A 15,023-nucleotide genomic window follows, 5' to 3' on the forward strand; every position below is an offset into this window, starting at 1 on the left:
CTCCTAGCCCTGTTTGGCTTGGGGATCCAGGGTCACTGCTGCCACTAGGTGGACTGGATTGTTCACCTAGGGTGGCAGCATTGGGGGGGGGGAGGGGAGGGGGGTGGCAAGGAAAGCATCCTCTCATCTCCCTTTCCCTGCCTTGGCTCCCTAGCCAGCACCTTCCCTCTCTTATTTTCCCTTGCCACCTCCTTTTTCCATCCCTACCTCTTGAGCTTCTCAGAGATATTCAGGGCCAGCGTAAGGACTTCCATGGGAAGAGATTTTGAAGCCCTCCACTTACTGGGTTTGACCAGCTGATTGCATGAGACAGTCTGTTGTCAGCACAGTTGTGACATGGATCCTTTTTAGAAGCTTGTGTACTTATAAAAATGGCTTTCTGTTGTTAGGGAGCTTCTGTTTTTCTGCTTTCATGCCATATTTCGTGGAAGTATATTTTTTAATAAGCATGCTACTCGCTTGCCTTCAGAGCATCTATTGTGCATTGCACTGTAACAGTTGGGACAAGTGCTGCTGATTTACAGAAGAAAAACTAGCAGATATTCTAGAAAAGAGAATCCAAAGTGGACCTTAAATAATGAGTCAATTATGTATAAACTGATTTATACCTAAGTTATACCTATTTGCTATACTGCATTAATGCAATAACATGTATTAAAGTATTGTGGTATTAACTATGAATTAGAACACATTATTATGCAATAATAGTAATGCATTGGTCTTACCACTGATCTACAAAATAAATTGGAAATTATATTAAACCATGCAATTTGCAGTAAGTCAAGCGCTGTAGTAAGCTTTTGTGAGAGCATCAACAGGCTGATGCATCTGCTGATATCTTAGTTCCAAACCTCCCCCCAGTCTCCTTAAAAGCCTATCTGAACCGGAATATAACTCCTGTCCCCCACAGTAAAGTCCATCCTCCTAATGTTTTGTTTCCTTTCCTATCCTTTAAGAGCTTTGAGAATGGTTTTGAGCCTCCAGGTCTCTGCCTGATAAATAAGCCCTTTGGTTCTAGTATTTTGAATAAATTGCATGAAAAAATAATCGGAGAAAGGCCTGGGTTTTGGCTTTTGGCCTTTTGGTACTAGCCCAAGCAAGGCAAGAAACCTGGAGTGGAGGAGTAGCCTGGTGGTTAGGGCACAGGGTTGACAACCAGGGAAGCTGCTCTTTATGATCTTGGGCAAGTCAGTAAACCCTCCATTGCCTCAGGGGTCATAGTAACATAGTAGATGACGGCAGAAAACGACCAGCACGGTCCATGTAGTCTGCCCATGATAAACTCATATGTGTATACCTTACCTTGATTTGTACCTGTCTTTTTCAGGGCACAGACCGTATAAGTCTGTCCAGCAGTATTTCCCGCCTCCCAACCACCAGTCCCGCCTCCCATCACCGGCTCCGGCACAGACCCCATATAAGTCTGCCCTCCCCTATCCTAGCCTCTCAACCACCAACCCCTCTTCACCCCGCCACCCAATTTCAGCTAAGCTTCTGTGGATCCATTCCTTCTGCACAGGATTCCTTTATGCCTATCCCACGCATGTTTGAATTCCGTTACCGTTTTCATCTCCACCACCTCCCGCGGGAGGGTCCTTTTACTAATCTGCTGCAGCTTTAAATGGCATACCATGGGACACGCTCAGGCATCCTACAGTAAGTGCAAAATGTGCGTGTGCCAACAAATTTATTCAGTTTTTTTGAGGGGGCATTTCTGGGGGTTCCTGCAGTAATCAGCGCAGCTACCTTACCATGTGCTAATAGCATGTGAGCCCTCACCGCCTACAGATGGGTGGCAGTAAGAGCACATGCATTAATAGTAATATTAGCACATGCTGCGGTAAAAATGTCCTTAGCATACCCTTACACAGCTGTAAAATGGCCCTTTTTCTGTGTCTTGTATTAATGGCCATGCGCTAATGTTACCCTGTTTGGTTTTTCCTGCACGCTAAGGGCACTTTTTTACCTCAGCTTAGTAAAAGGACCCCTTAGACAGGGACCCCTTAGTGTTCCTGAATGTTGCTCATTATGAGCTACTAAAGAAAAAGGTGTAAGCTAAACCAAAATTAGTAAATAATTACCTTAGATTTAGGGACTGACAGGGCTGAGATAAATGGTGGAGGTGTGGTGTTCAGGCTGACTTTGAGGATAACAAGGTTCCTCATGACATGAAGGAGGCTGATCTGGGATCATTGGCTAGTCATCAAAATGCTGTCTTCCTGGGAAAAGGCAGAAGAACTTGTAAGATGCCAGACACACATTCTCAGCAGATACACTGTGCTGGTTGTCTGAAACAAACAATTTCATCTCATTATCACTTTTAACTACATACTACTTATTACTGATAATCTGTAGCTAAGTGTCTGCTGCAGCCCACAGTTGTAAACAGATGTCAGCTATTCCTTTTATCAGGTCTGTCCATGATCAGGTCTCTAATGTATACCTTCATTTTTGTTAGTTTGGCACAGTGACTTGACTGCACCATTACCTGGAAGGTTACCTTTTCATTCTTTTCTCCTTGCAGTTAAGATCCTCTTGTTTTATGTGATTTTCTATGGTTGCCTAGCTGGAATATTCATCGGGACCATCCGTGTAATGCTGCTTACCGTCAGTGATTTTGAACCAAAATATCAGGATCGAGTAGCACCACCAGGTAAACAGAAAATTTTATCATTTGTTTTTGAGTGCTGATTGGATGACAGATGCAGCATAGATGTTATACTGAGTTTTTATTGAATATTTTCACATAGCATCCAGGCTGAAGCTTTGTTACTTGTATCATATTTTCTTTGAGTAAATTAATTTTCTGTCACTAGGAATCTTTTGCCTCCTGTCTCTTATGAGGAAAAAGAGGGATGTTTGGGGGTCAAGAGACATTTCACTGGTAAGGTAAAACTGGGGTTCTTTACTAAAACGTAGCTCGAGTTATCTGCAGCAGGGCCCATTTTATTCCTATGGGCCCTGCTGAAGATAACTCGAGCTAATCTTTAGTAAACAGCATAGTAGGTTACATCTACCTCAGGTAGAAGTTTATAAAATCATGAATTGTTTGGAACAAGTAAATAGGAAATGGTAATTAATTTCACATAGTACTCAGACTATGAAACACTTCACGAAATAGAAGCAAAATTTTAGAAAGAATGTTTTTAATCAATATAAAGTTAAATTGTGGAATTTGCTATCAGAGGATGCTATCAAGGCAAGCAATATAGCTGGGTTTAAAACAGTTTAGATAAGTTTCATAGCATAGGCAGGTTAACAGATATTAACCTGGTCATTTTGGGGATTGCCCAGAGTACAAAATAAGAAATACGTAAACCATTTTGATTGTAACCACAGAAAGGTAGTATATCAAATCACATCCCCTTCCTTTTCCCATTCCACTTCTTACTGATGGAAGTAATTCACTTTGAATATCTGATTTGTGCATACAAGCATTATGCCAGAAGACTGCTGGGAATGAACCACGGTAAACAGATCTTCTCATTAGAATTTGCAATGTAGTTTTCAGTGACCTGGGTTGGCTACTGTTGAAAGACAGTATTTATTATGGACTCAGTGCTCCATTGTTAGACCGGGTACATTCTTTTCTTATATTTTTGAGATGTGCATTCATTGTAGGATGAATGATAAAAGGTGATGAGTGAGAGCATTTTCAGTTTGTATACCTGAATACAAACCCAATGTGCAAGGGTCTAATTTGAGCTGAATCATTCATTCCATTCATTTCCATCTAAAACAGTGCCTGCAGGGAGGAATGATGAAATAGAAATGGAGCTGTTTTGGAAGCACAAGGCACTTTACCTTGAAATATTTTGACAAGCAGCTGAACAAGCCTATCCTTGCAACCCTTTCCCCAAATTCCTTGACTGATGGTGTCATCAACATCTAAGGGGGCCTAAGGCACCCTAGCATTTTTAGTGCACACTAAACGCTAAAGACATCCATAAGAATATATACATGCATGCTAAAACTTAGCGTGCGTTAAAAATGCTAGCATGCCTTTGTAAAAGACCCCCTAAGAAAACTAAGATAGAGAAAAGAAAAGAAAGAATAAAAGGTGCTAGCTTATAGCATTACCTTGCTGAAGTGCAGAAGCTGTAAAAATTATAGAAAGGCAAAAAGAACTGTGTTTTAAAATTCTTTCAGCCTCTGTATGTGTAAAAAAGGCATAAAGAAGTGATTAAAAAATCTGTTACCCTTTCTGACTCCAGAGGCAGGAGAGACTGCATAGAGAAAAGAAACTCAAAGTAAGTACAGACCAGGCATGTAGGCAGAGCCAAGCAGCCAGTCCTCTACAACTAATGTTACTTATCATTGCTAAAGTACTAACAGACATATACAACACAATCAGACATATATAAGATTGTTCTATAGAGTGTACAATCTAGTCCGATCAAATTACTTGGGAGGCATGGAAATGGTGGTAGAAGCAGAACAGAGAAGTCAATTGGTTCTACTGACATGAGATCTAGGGCCAATAGTGGAGAGGAACACTAGTGGAGAGGAAAGTCTCTATTAGTCCACCAGCCAAGGTCAAGAGAGATTTCTTTAAGATGAGAGCATCAACAACTATTGTTCCTAGTGCAGTTGTGAAAGATCAATTGTCTGCTCCCATCTCCACAGAGGTGCAAAGGAAGGCAAAGGCCATACAAAGTGGGTGACAGTAGACCAGCAGTAGGTAAAGCCAACAGAGTGGAATAGGAGGCACACACTCTATTTCCTTCTGAGAAGTGTATGTAGCAGATTCTGGTGAACCCTTGTGCTAAGGATTTTCAGTAGAAGTATCAGGTATTGTATGTGTCATAGCTGAGGAAGGTCTACAAAATCTAGATACTATTGTGCTAAGTTATGTGGAGGTAGAAGGTGGTACTTCCAGAGTTGAGAGCTGCCCTACCCCCTCCACAGGTAGAGAAGTAGGGTAAGGTGTGAAGGAGGCCATTGGCCTTTCATCTTCTGCTGTGCCCTCAGTCCCATGTCCAGATGTAGCACAGCAGCAACAGAACCCGGAGCCACCAAGGAAACAGATAGGAAGTCACACAAAGTATTAGAGGTGTGGAGGCATTTTTAACTGGTTGAGGTCCGCATAGTATAGAATGCATGTACTGTTGGAAGGTCATTAGTGGAGAAAAGGTAAGTGGTCATCTTTCAGACAGTGTCTTCTTGTATAATTTGCCGTTTTGATTGTCAAGCTAGGTTCAAGAGAGGGTTCCAATAGTGGAAATATAGAAAAGAAAATATGCATATCCCCAGTCTCTACTCCCATTGGGGTGGCCCAGTGACCAGGCTAGATGCCCATCTGAACAGGTCACCATGGAGGAGGTAAGGTGGCATTTTGCATCGCTGTTCTGGGCAAATCAGCAGGCAGCATCAAAAATGGTGATATGGTGCATTGGATGACCAGCCCTTGCATATGATTGAGAATCTGGGGTTCCAGAGATTACTGTATGGCTTAACACCCAATTACCAAGTGACCTTCAGGACAACTTTTAGTAGGCAGATGATTCCTATGCCTATATCATCAGTGCTATGCTCGGCTGCAGGTAAAACTGGCCAATGTATAAGATAGCAGTGTGCATTTCACCAGTGACTGGAGTAGTTAGAATAATACACATGCCTACTGCTGTGGCACACTGGTGGCAGCTGGATGAAGCAGAAGCAGCTTGTAGGTATGGGATGGGGTGGGGATACACCAGCAAAAGGGTATAGGTGGACTGTGCTGCACAGCCAGTGGATGGATGGTAAGCCATTCCTAGGTCCATATTTTAGAAGAAACAAGGGGAATAATGGGAGGCTGGCAGGTCAGAGGGACAGAACCATAGTTCCTGGCTATTTGTCAAATCACAAAACAATCAAGCTGAAAAATTGTAACAGCATTCATATTTTAGAAAATTAGAATTAGAATATTTTATTTATAAACCATCATTATCCAAAGCTGGAAGATACAAAAAAAATAAGCATACATAATAAAAACACAAACAGAAGCATATTCAAATCTTGAAAATCTTTTTTAAAATGGTACAGAAAAAACAGCCTTTATAAATCCATGAGTCCAAAAAGAAAGGCGGGAGTTCAAGTAGGCACAAAATATGCCATGCAAAACAGATAATCTTTCAAATTCTTCTTAAAAATAACAAGCTGTGATTCTACCTTTAGTCATAAGGGTAGTTTATTCCACACCAATGGTGCAACCACAGAAAAAGCACCAGCTCTAGTTAACTCCAAGCGAAAATGTTGAAGTGCAGGTACCATAATATTACAATGCTCCCAAGACTGCAACACACGCATTGGAGCATATTGCACTATAGCCTTTTTCAAGTAAGTAGAAGAGTCATGGAACAGTGCACAGTGCGTAAGCCAGTGGCGTAGCCAGGTGGGGCGCAGGGGAAGCGGTCGCTCCCCTAAATGGATTTTTAAACAAAATGGCGCCTATGCAATTTTGAATCGGCGGGGCCGGCACTTTTTGTTTTTAATTTGCAGTTTTCTCCTCTCCCTTCCCTTCCCACCCTACCGTTCCACAACACGCTTCCCTCTCCGAGTGTCCAAGCCCAACACCACTCTCGCTGCAGGCAGCAGCAACAACAAACTGCTTGATTGGGCCCGGCGATGGATCCTTCTGCCTTTGTCACGAGTCCCGCCCTCGCGCAAACAGGAAGTGTCTGAGCTGGAGGAGCGAGTCGAAACGCGGTAGAGGGAAGGAACAGAATGAAGCAGGTTTGACGATCCCGGGAGGGGGGGGGGGATGGAAGGAGAGAGGAGAAACAGCGGTGCTGGACTCGGGGAGGGTGGGGGATGGAAGGAGAGAGGAGAAACATTGGTGCTGGACTCGGGGAGGATGGGGGATGGAAGGAGAGAGGGGAAACAGCAGTGCTGGACTCGGGGGGGGGGGGGGAGGGAAGGAGAGAGGGGAAACCGGTGCTGGACTCGGGGAGGGTGGGGGATGGAAGGAGAGAGGGGAAACAGCAGTGCTGGACTCGGGGAGGGTGGGGGATGGAAGGAGAGAGGGGAAACAGCGGTGCTGGACTCGGGGAGGGTGGGGGATGGAAGGAGAGAGGGGAAACAGCGGTGCTGGACTCGGGGAGGGTGGGGGATGGAAGGAGAGAGGGGAAACAGCAGTGCTGGACTCGGAGAGGGGGAGAGAGGGGAAACAGCAGTGCTGGACTCGGAGAGGGGGAGAGAGGGGAATCAGAAAACAGTGCTGGACTCAGGGAGGGGGGTTGAAGGCAACGAACTAAAGGAGGAGATGCTACTACCCACTTACAAGAGGAGAAGAAATGGAAAGCCCAACCTGGGAAAGAATTTGTAAGGCTGACTTATGGAACAAGGGGAAAAAAAAAAGACTGGGATCAGCCAAATTCCCAGACAACAAAGGTAGAAAAAAATATTTGTATTTAATACTTTGTAGGGACTGAGATACTGCTTTGTAAAAATGTACATTTTTTCCTATTTTTATTTTGCAAAAATGTACATTAAAAAAAATGTTTTATTTTGCATTTCTTTCTCTTTTTTACCAGTATTTATTGCACTGTTTATAGAGTCTGGCTTCCTTGGGCAGATTGGGGAGACTGGGGGAGGGTCTCTATTTCAATTTTTGTTGTTTTGTTTTGGTGGCTCCGTATTCTGTATTAGATTGGTAGCAAGGAATGTTGTCACAATTTGTGTTTCTGCCAGGTGCTTGTGACCTGGGTTGGCCACTGTTGGAAAAGGAATACTGGGCTAGATGGTCTGTTGGTCTGACCCGGTATAGCTACTCTTACGTTATATAGATGAGGGTCTGTCCATGTTCTGCATCTGTGACTGAGGTGAAGGATTCTGCTAGCATGTAGTGTCTGTGTAGGAATGTGTAACAGTGCAGCTTGTTCCAGTTTCCCAACAGTAGGTATATTGGTGCTCCAGAGCCTAGTGTAATATATATAGCACTGTCTTTTCATAGGTGGGTTCAGTCTGTTATGGTGTGGTAAGTTTGCTGTTCTAGGGCAGTTCTGGAGTACCCCCTTGCCAGTCAGGTTTTCAGAATATCCACAATAAATATGCATGACATTGATCTATATATACTGCCTCCATTAAATGCAAATCTTTCTCATGCAGATTCATTGTGGATAACCTGAAAACCTGAACGGCAAGGGGGTACTCCAGGACCACCTAGGGAAACACTTCTCTAGGTCCTACTGTAATATTTATATCACTGTCTTTTCATAAGTGGGTTAGGGCTGTTATGATGTGGTAAGTTTTCAGTATAGGTTTTGGGTGTCTTTTTGCAGAGGTTTGTGTTATTTCACAAAGGGGCCTGTTTACTAAGGTGCGTTAGTGTTTTTAGAGCACCTACACTTAGTGCGCTCACTAGCCATGTAGGCGCCTATAGGGATATTGTAGGCACATACATGATTAATGTGCGTTAAAAATGATAATGCTGTTTAGTAAACAGGGCCCAAAGTGTCTAGCCCTATTTGAGGCTCTGGGGCAAGGACCACCAAAATAAAAATGTTCAAGACTAGTGTTCTTCATATCCTGTAGAGTCACCACACAAACAAAAGCCCATCTTGATTTAAACAAGGTGTTTAGCAGTGGAAGGACTGGGTGTGCTATTCCTGAGGTGATGGTCACGATTTGAATATTTTTATTTGAAGTTAAGAAGACAGGTTGCCTGCTCTGGCCAGTCCAGGGACCTCTTCTGCGTCCTGCCTACTGATGTAACTTACTGTTTCCTTGTAGGCAGGACACAACAGAGACATCCTGTATTAATCAGTGCCTGCTACAGCTCCTGAGCAACAACACAGACACTACTGTCTAGCTGACACCAACTGGCGCCTATTTTATAAAGTCTGCTCCCCCTGCGATGAAAACCTGGCCATGCCTCTGGCGTAAGCACTAGAAATTTCTACAGGAGACGATACTATACAGGCAGCCATTTCAAACACTTAAAGTAAACAGTCACATGCTTGATTCTAGACAGTCCATATAACAACCACACCGCATTTCAGGTATGCATGTGCATCTTGAATGATTGTGTCTTTTCTGTCATTAGTGGAGATCCCTTTCTGAATTCTTTAAATTTTATTTTTTATATTGTTAACTGCTTAGACTTACATGGCAAATATGGCAGTATAGACAATTTTAATAAATGATAAACAATAAACAAATCTTATTTAATTACATTTAAATACATAATGAAGTGGAGGAAAAATATCTCAATCACCACTGTCCTTCAACAGCACTAATAAAGTGATTGGTATAATCATTGGTCGTTAGAACTCCACACATATAAATTTTAAAAAGTACTTAACTCTGCTCAAAGTGCTTAATTCTCAAAACTGGTTATATAAAAAAACAAGCAAACAAATAAAACCAACCTTAAACTATTTCACCCAACAGAGGCCTTCATTTCTCCATTTGGCTTCTGCAGGGGTGTTATCTCTCATTCTTCTGTTAACATTTACTTATATACAAAGTAGGTTACTTTTCATTCTTTTATTATTCTACAAACTATAAAATTATTGCATTTATATAAGTGCTGAAATTCAAAACTCTCTCTCTCTCATCCCACTTCCCAAAGACGGTCTGCCACTGTCTCTCTCTCACACAAACATATCTTCCTCCCTTCTACCCTCTGAGAACTTGTTGATTTTGCTGTCCTATGAGACTGGGAGCAGCAAGATCAATAGGTTGTTCATGAACCTGGTTGCTCAAATTGTCTGAGAGTACTGTCTCTTCATGTTCAAGTGTACAGCGCTGCGTACGTCTAGTTGCGCTATAGAAATGATAAGTAGTAGTAGTAACATAGTAGATGACGGCAGAAAAAGACCTGCACGGTCCCATCCAGTCTGCCCAACAAGATAAATTTATATGTGCTACTTTTTGTGTATACCTTACCTTGGGTAAAACAGTATCTGCCATTTTCAGGGCACAGACCTTAGAAGTCTGCCCAGCACTAGCCCGGCTCCCACCACCGGCTCTGCCACCCAATCTCGGCTAAGCTTCTGAGGATCCATTCCTTCTGAACAGGATTCCTTTATGTTTATCCCACACATGTTTGAATTCCGTTACCGTTTTCATCTCCACCACCTCCCGCGGGAGGGCATTCCAAGTGTCCACCACTCTCTCCGTGAAAAAATACTTCCTGACATTTTTCTTCAGTCTGCCCCCCTTCAATCTCATTTCATGTCCTCTAGTTCTACCGCCTTCCCATCTACGGAAAAGGTTCGTTTGCGGAGAGCTTTGTGGTTGAACAGTGTAGTTGGATGGAAAGTACATTTCTACAGAATAGGTAGCCAGAACTTTCGGATGACACAAAAGCACCTGTGCCAAGGTCCAATTTCCAGGCACCATGGCAACCTATCACTCAGGATTTGTCAAACGTTGAATTGAGGGACCTATATATTCTAACATTTATATTATGAACATAGAAAAGAAAATATTCATAGTTATCAGTAAAAGACATAAGTATATATTAACCAATGTATACTATTTTAAAATGTTATCAATTATTAAACACTGCTATTTCCATCCATGGAAAACCCCAAAATGAAATGGTCACATTAGTGAAGTAACATCCGGTGACTAGAATTCGCATCATAGGTGTCAATGATCTGCTCAGGGTTAATATCTCCAACAAGATCACTTTCAGTGTTCAGTAAACATAAAGCTGGCAGTCTTTCCTGACCCATTGTGGATCTCAGCCAGTTTCATACACATCGCATGGCAGAAAAGGATCTCTCACAGGTAGCTGTGCCAACAGGAAGAGTAATTTCAAGCACTTACCAACACTAAACCACATACATATCTGTGGAACAATTTAACATCAGATCCTCTAAAATATTCTAAAACTATGTATGATGTTATGAAATTAATGGCCCTGTTTACTAAGCCGCATTATAGGTGCATTAGCATCTTTAACACGCATTAACTATGTATACACGTTAACCATTTACACACCTACAATATCCCTATAGGTGCCTACATGGTTAGCGCGCACGCTAATTGTAGGTGCGTTAAAAACACTAAAGCACCTTAGTAAACAGGACCCTAAATTAAAGTGTTGATGTCATCTCAGTAAGACCAACACACAGTCCCTCAACTGCAAAACACTATGCACAAACTTGTGTAAAAACACTCAGAACCTTACTGTACCATAACAGCACTAACGCTGAGGACTCAAAGAGCAACAACGTTATGCATGAAAAGACAGCACTGTAAATGTTACACTGGGCAGATCCTAATACACCAATACACCACCCAATAAGAAAATAGAACAAACAGGACTGCAACAAGATCTCTACATAGATAATACATGCTAGCAGAATAGCATATGCAAAACACAGACCATCAACAATATGAAACAAGAGACCACAGATCAGTAATAGAGATATGAAGGCAAAAAAACTGGAAACCTCATGAAGTAAGACTCTGCAAACAGCAATACTATAAATATAGAAACAAATAGGTCACGTGACGCCATGCTGGAGGACAGACGCTAGACTAAGTCTCTCCGGGCCCCCGGCAGTTTCCCCGTGAATAGTTGCAAGATAATCAGACCTCACACAGCATAAAACTGCATAAGAAAGAGTGAAGTACATTCTGGATCGCTTGGTCAGGGTAAATTGTAGCGATGGTGGCAAGATCAGCGCACAAAGAAAGAGCCAAAGGGAGAGCCATGGTTGACAACATGGCAGCGCCTTCGAGTCCCGCGGGCTGCACTGTTTCTTCAGCGTGGGTGACGGAGATGTCGGCAGTGATGGAAGAGCAACTGGAATGCCGATTTACCCCTTTGGATTCCAAATTGGAGTGAATGCAATTACAGTTAACGGAGCTGGCAAAAGAGTGTATGACTTTTCAACAACGTACCAGCGAGGTGGAAGATTGGGTCACTTTGGTTGAACAAACGCAGCATTCCTTGCTTAAAAAGGTCACAGCATTAGAGGCTAAAGTAGATGATCTTGAGAATAGGTCACGCAGGAATAACCTGCGATTGGTGGGCTTACCAGAAAGCATAATGGATAGAGACTTGGTGGGCTTTTTGGAAAATTGGATCCATAAAGAATTACAACTGGGAGAAAGTTTTGGTCCGATTCGAGTGGAAAGGGCACACAGGATTGGCTCCAGACAAAACCTGCATGCAAAACCCAGAGTGGTGATCCTCAAGATCTTGAACTTTCAACATAAACAGGCGCTCTTGCAGGCCATACGAGCTGGGAAATCTCTTATGTATGGAAATACAAAGATCTTGTGCTTTCAAGACTACTCGGCGGGAGTAGCGGTGCAATGCAGAGCTTTTGCTCCGGTGTGCACTAAGTTATTCAAGGCAAAAATAAAATTTGCTTTGCTGTACCCCGCAATACTTAAAGTTAATTACAAGGGGGAATTGTTAGACTGGGGGGATTAGGGGGGTTGGGGGGAAGGGGGTAGGTGGGAATGGGGTGTTTGTATTGTTTTTGGAAAATGTTAAAAGTTTGATGATGGTTGGCAGTGCTGTATTTTTCCTGTGGTTACTTATCGGTTGTGAAATTGCACAGATGTCAATGTGGTGAGTTGGATTTGTTCTATATAACTTGTCATCAATAAAAATGTTGAAACATAAAGTTAATTACAAGGGATCAGCACAAACCTATACTTCAGTGGAGAAAGCACTCAAATTTTCTGGCGCAGATAAATAACCGGGAGAGTGAAGGAGAAATGGAGGTGAATTGTTGAAGAAGTTTAATAATTCCCCAGTTTGGTGGGACTTTGATACAGAAGTTCAATTGGACCGGGATGTTTACTTTTACATTTAAGTTCGTCAAGTGTGTGAGGAAGAATTTGACCATAATCATTTTGAGTGACTTCCAGTGGTGGTTGCAGGGCACTGTGACTGATGTTACCTGGAGGAGAGAGGGAACGGCGTTGAGCCACCAGCTGAGAGTTAAAAGTTTGGACATAACACCGTTCGAGTCGTGTAGATGGTAGGAGAGGCGGAGGAGGTGCGTTCGCTTGCTCCCTCCTTTTTCTTTCTTCACACTTAATGGGTTGATGAGAATTGATGATTTGGACGATTGTGGGGTTTGTGATGGAAGGGAGATAGGTCTGAATGCAACTGCAAAGGGGTGACGGGGGGAGGTGTTGGGTGTGACTGTTCTTGGGAAAGGTTGATAAAAGGGGTCCTGAAGAGGGAGGGGGGAGGGGGAGGTGGGTGGGGGAGGGAAGAGAGGTCGAGGGGTTAGGGGGGAGGGGAGTGGGTGGGAAAGGGCAGAGAGTGAAGAGGACTGACAAGGAGGGGTTGATATATAGGATAAGACGTTTCTGGTGGGGTGATCGGTTGGAAATACAGATCTGGGATGGGATCAACCAAGAGATACAATTAAGCAGGGGAGGTGAGCTGGGACGCCCCCTCTGGTTCTATGGCTGGTTATTGTTCCAAAGGGACACCAAACTTGTCAAGTGTAAATGGTGAATTTGGTGACTTGGAATGTGGGGGGGATTTAACTCGCTCATAAAAAGATAAAAAATTATTCATCATTTACAAAAGCATAAAGTCGATATTGCACTGTTACAGGAAACACATTTAAATGCCCAGGAGCATGTTAAGCTTAAAACTTGGTGGGTGGGAACTTGTTTAGCGGCCGCATCCCAAGGGAAGAAGGGAGGGGTGGCTATGTTGATAAGGAGGGGGGTAGTGGATAAAGTGCAACCCTTAGCAGATATGTTTTAATAGAAGTGACTATGCAGAATCGGACCTATCTTATATGTAATCTATATGCCCCGAATCAATACGATAAGAAATTCTGCAGGTTCATCGTTAACCTTCTGCTGCAGTACAGACATAGATCTTTGGTAATTGGGGGAGATTTCAGTGCTGTATGGGACCCTGGGATGGATGTCTGTACCAGGAGCAGCTGTGCCTTATCATCTTAACAAAGGTCTGATCCAGCTAAGTCGAGTACTTGATTTAGTAGATGTGTGGAGGGAGCTGCACCCAATGGAAAGGGACTACACATATTTGTCACGGGCGCACTCAACTCAAGCACTGATAGATTATGTACTGACATCCAGGGGATAATTTGGAAGAGTAGAACAGGTAGAAATAGGTCCCTATGTTATTTCGGACCATGCTTGGGTGAAGATGAGGTGGTCGATGGGAGGTTTGGTGCCCAGAGGAGGTCATTGGGTTTTTCCACTGAATTTGTACAAAAACTCGGGATTTCAGGACTGTATATTAACATGCTGGAAGGAATACAAAGCCCACAGCGCGATTCATGAGACGGATCTAGTGTTATACTGGGAGGCTGCAAAGACGGTTCTGCGGGGAGAAATAATGAGTTACTCCCATTATGTGAGGAAATGAGAGATAGGGAAATTTTGCGGCTGAGCTTGAAGCTATGTAAGGTGAGGCGGCAATGGGGGGCATGTCCATCAAGGGAACTGCGCCAACAAGCTCTTGATCTCCAGGTAGCGTTGAATTCTCTTATTCACCAGAGGGCCCTTAAATCGCAGGTATACTATAGATATATGCTATATCGTTATGGAAATAAAAAAAGGAGGCTTATGGCCCGTTTGATCCGCCTGCAGGGGGGCCCTCAAAAAGTCCTGACCCTTCGGGGGGAAGGGGAGATTAGCGTGCATACAGATGAGGCCATAAGTTTTTATGAATACTTTCGACGACTTTATGCATCGCCTGTGGAGGAGGGACTCCCTGGGTCCTTATACATGGAGAGTGTAGCCTTGCCCTCAATTGATCAAGCTGAGCGAGAGTATTTAAATAAGCCTGTAAGTGAGGAGGAAGTGGCTTTAGCTATTGCCCGCAGCCCCTTGTTGAAAGCCCCTGGGCCAGACGGATTTCGAGCAGAATTTTATAAATTAATGGGGGGAGAGGTGATACCCCCCCCCCCCCTTACTGGTTTTTTCAATAAGATCGTGAAGGAGGAGGCCCTGCCATCATCCTTAGATATGGCTCACATAATTGTTTTGCCTAAGCCAGGTCGAGACCTACGCTTTTGGAATCTTACCGCCCAATCTCGCTTTTGAACTATGAAGCTAAGCTACTGGCCAAAATA

The 15,023-nt window shown here is 43.2% G+C and overlaps 1 pseudogene; it reads left to right on the forward strand.

Moving 5' to 3' along the window:
• The window catches only part of LOC115459562, a 205,410-nt pseudogene that overhangs the window by 31,532 nt on the left and 158,855 nt on the right, over positions 1–15,023 (forward strand).

The sequence above is a fragment of the Microcaecilia unicolor genome, unplaced genomic scaffold, assembly GCF_901765095.1.
Source record: "Microcaecilia unicolor unplaced genomic scaffold, aMicUni1.1, whole genome shotgun sequence".
Classification (NCBI taxonomy): domain Eukaryota; kingdom Metazoa; phylum Chordata; class Amphibia; order Gymnophiona; family Siphonopidae; genus Microcaecilia; species Microcaecilia unicolor.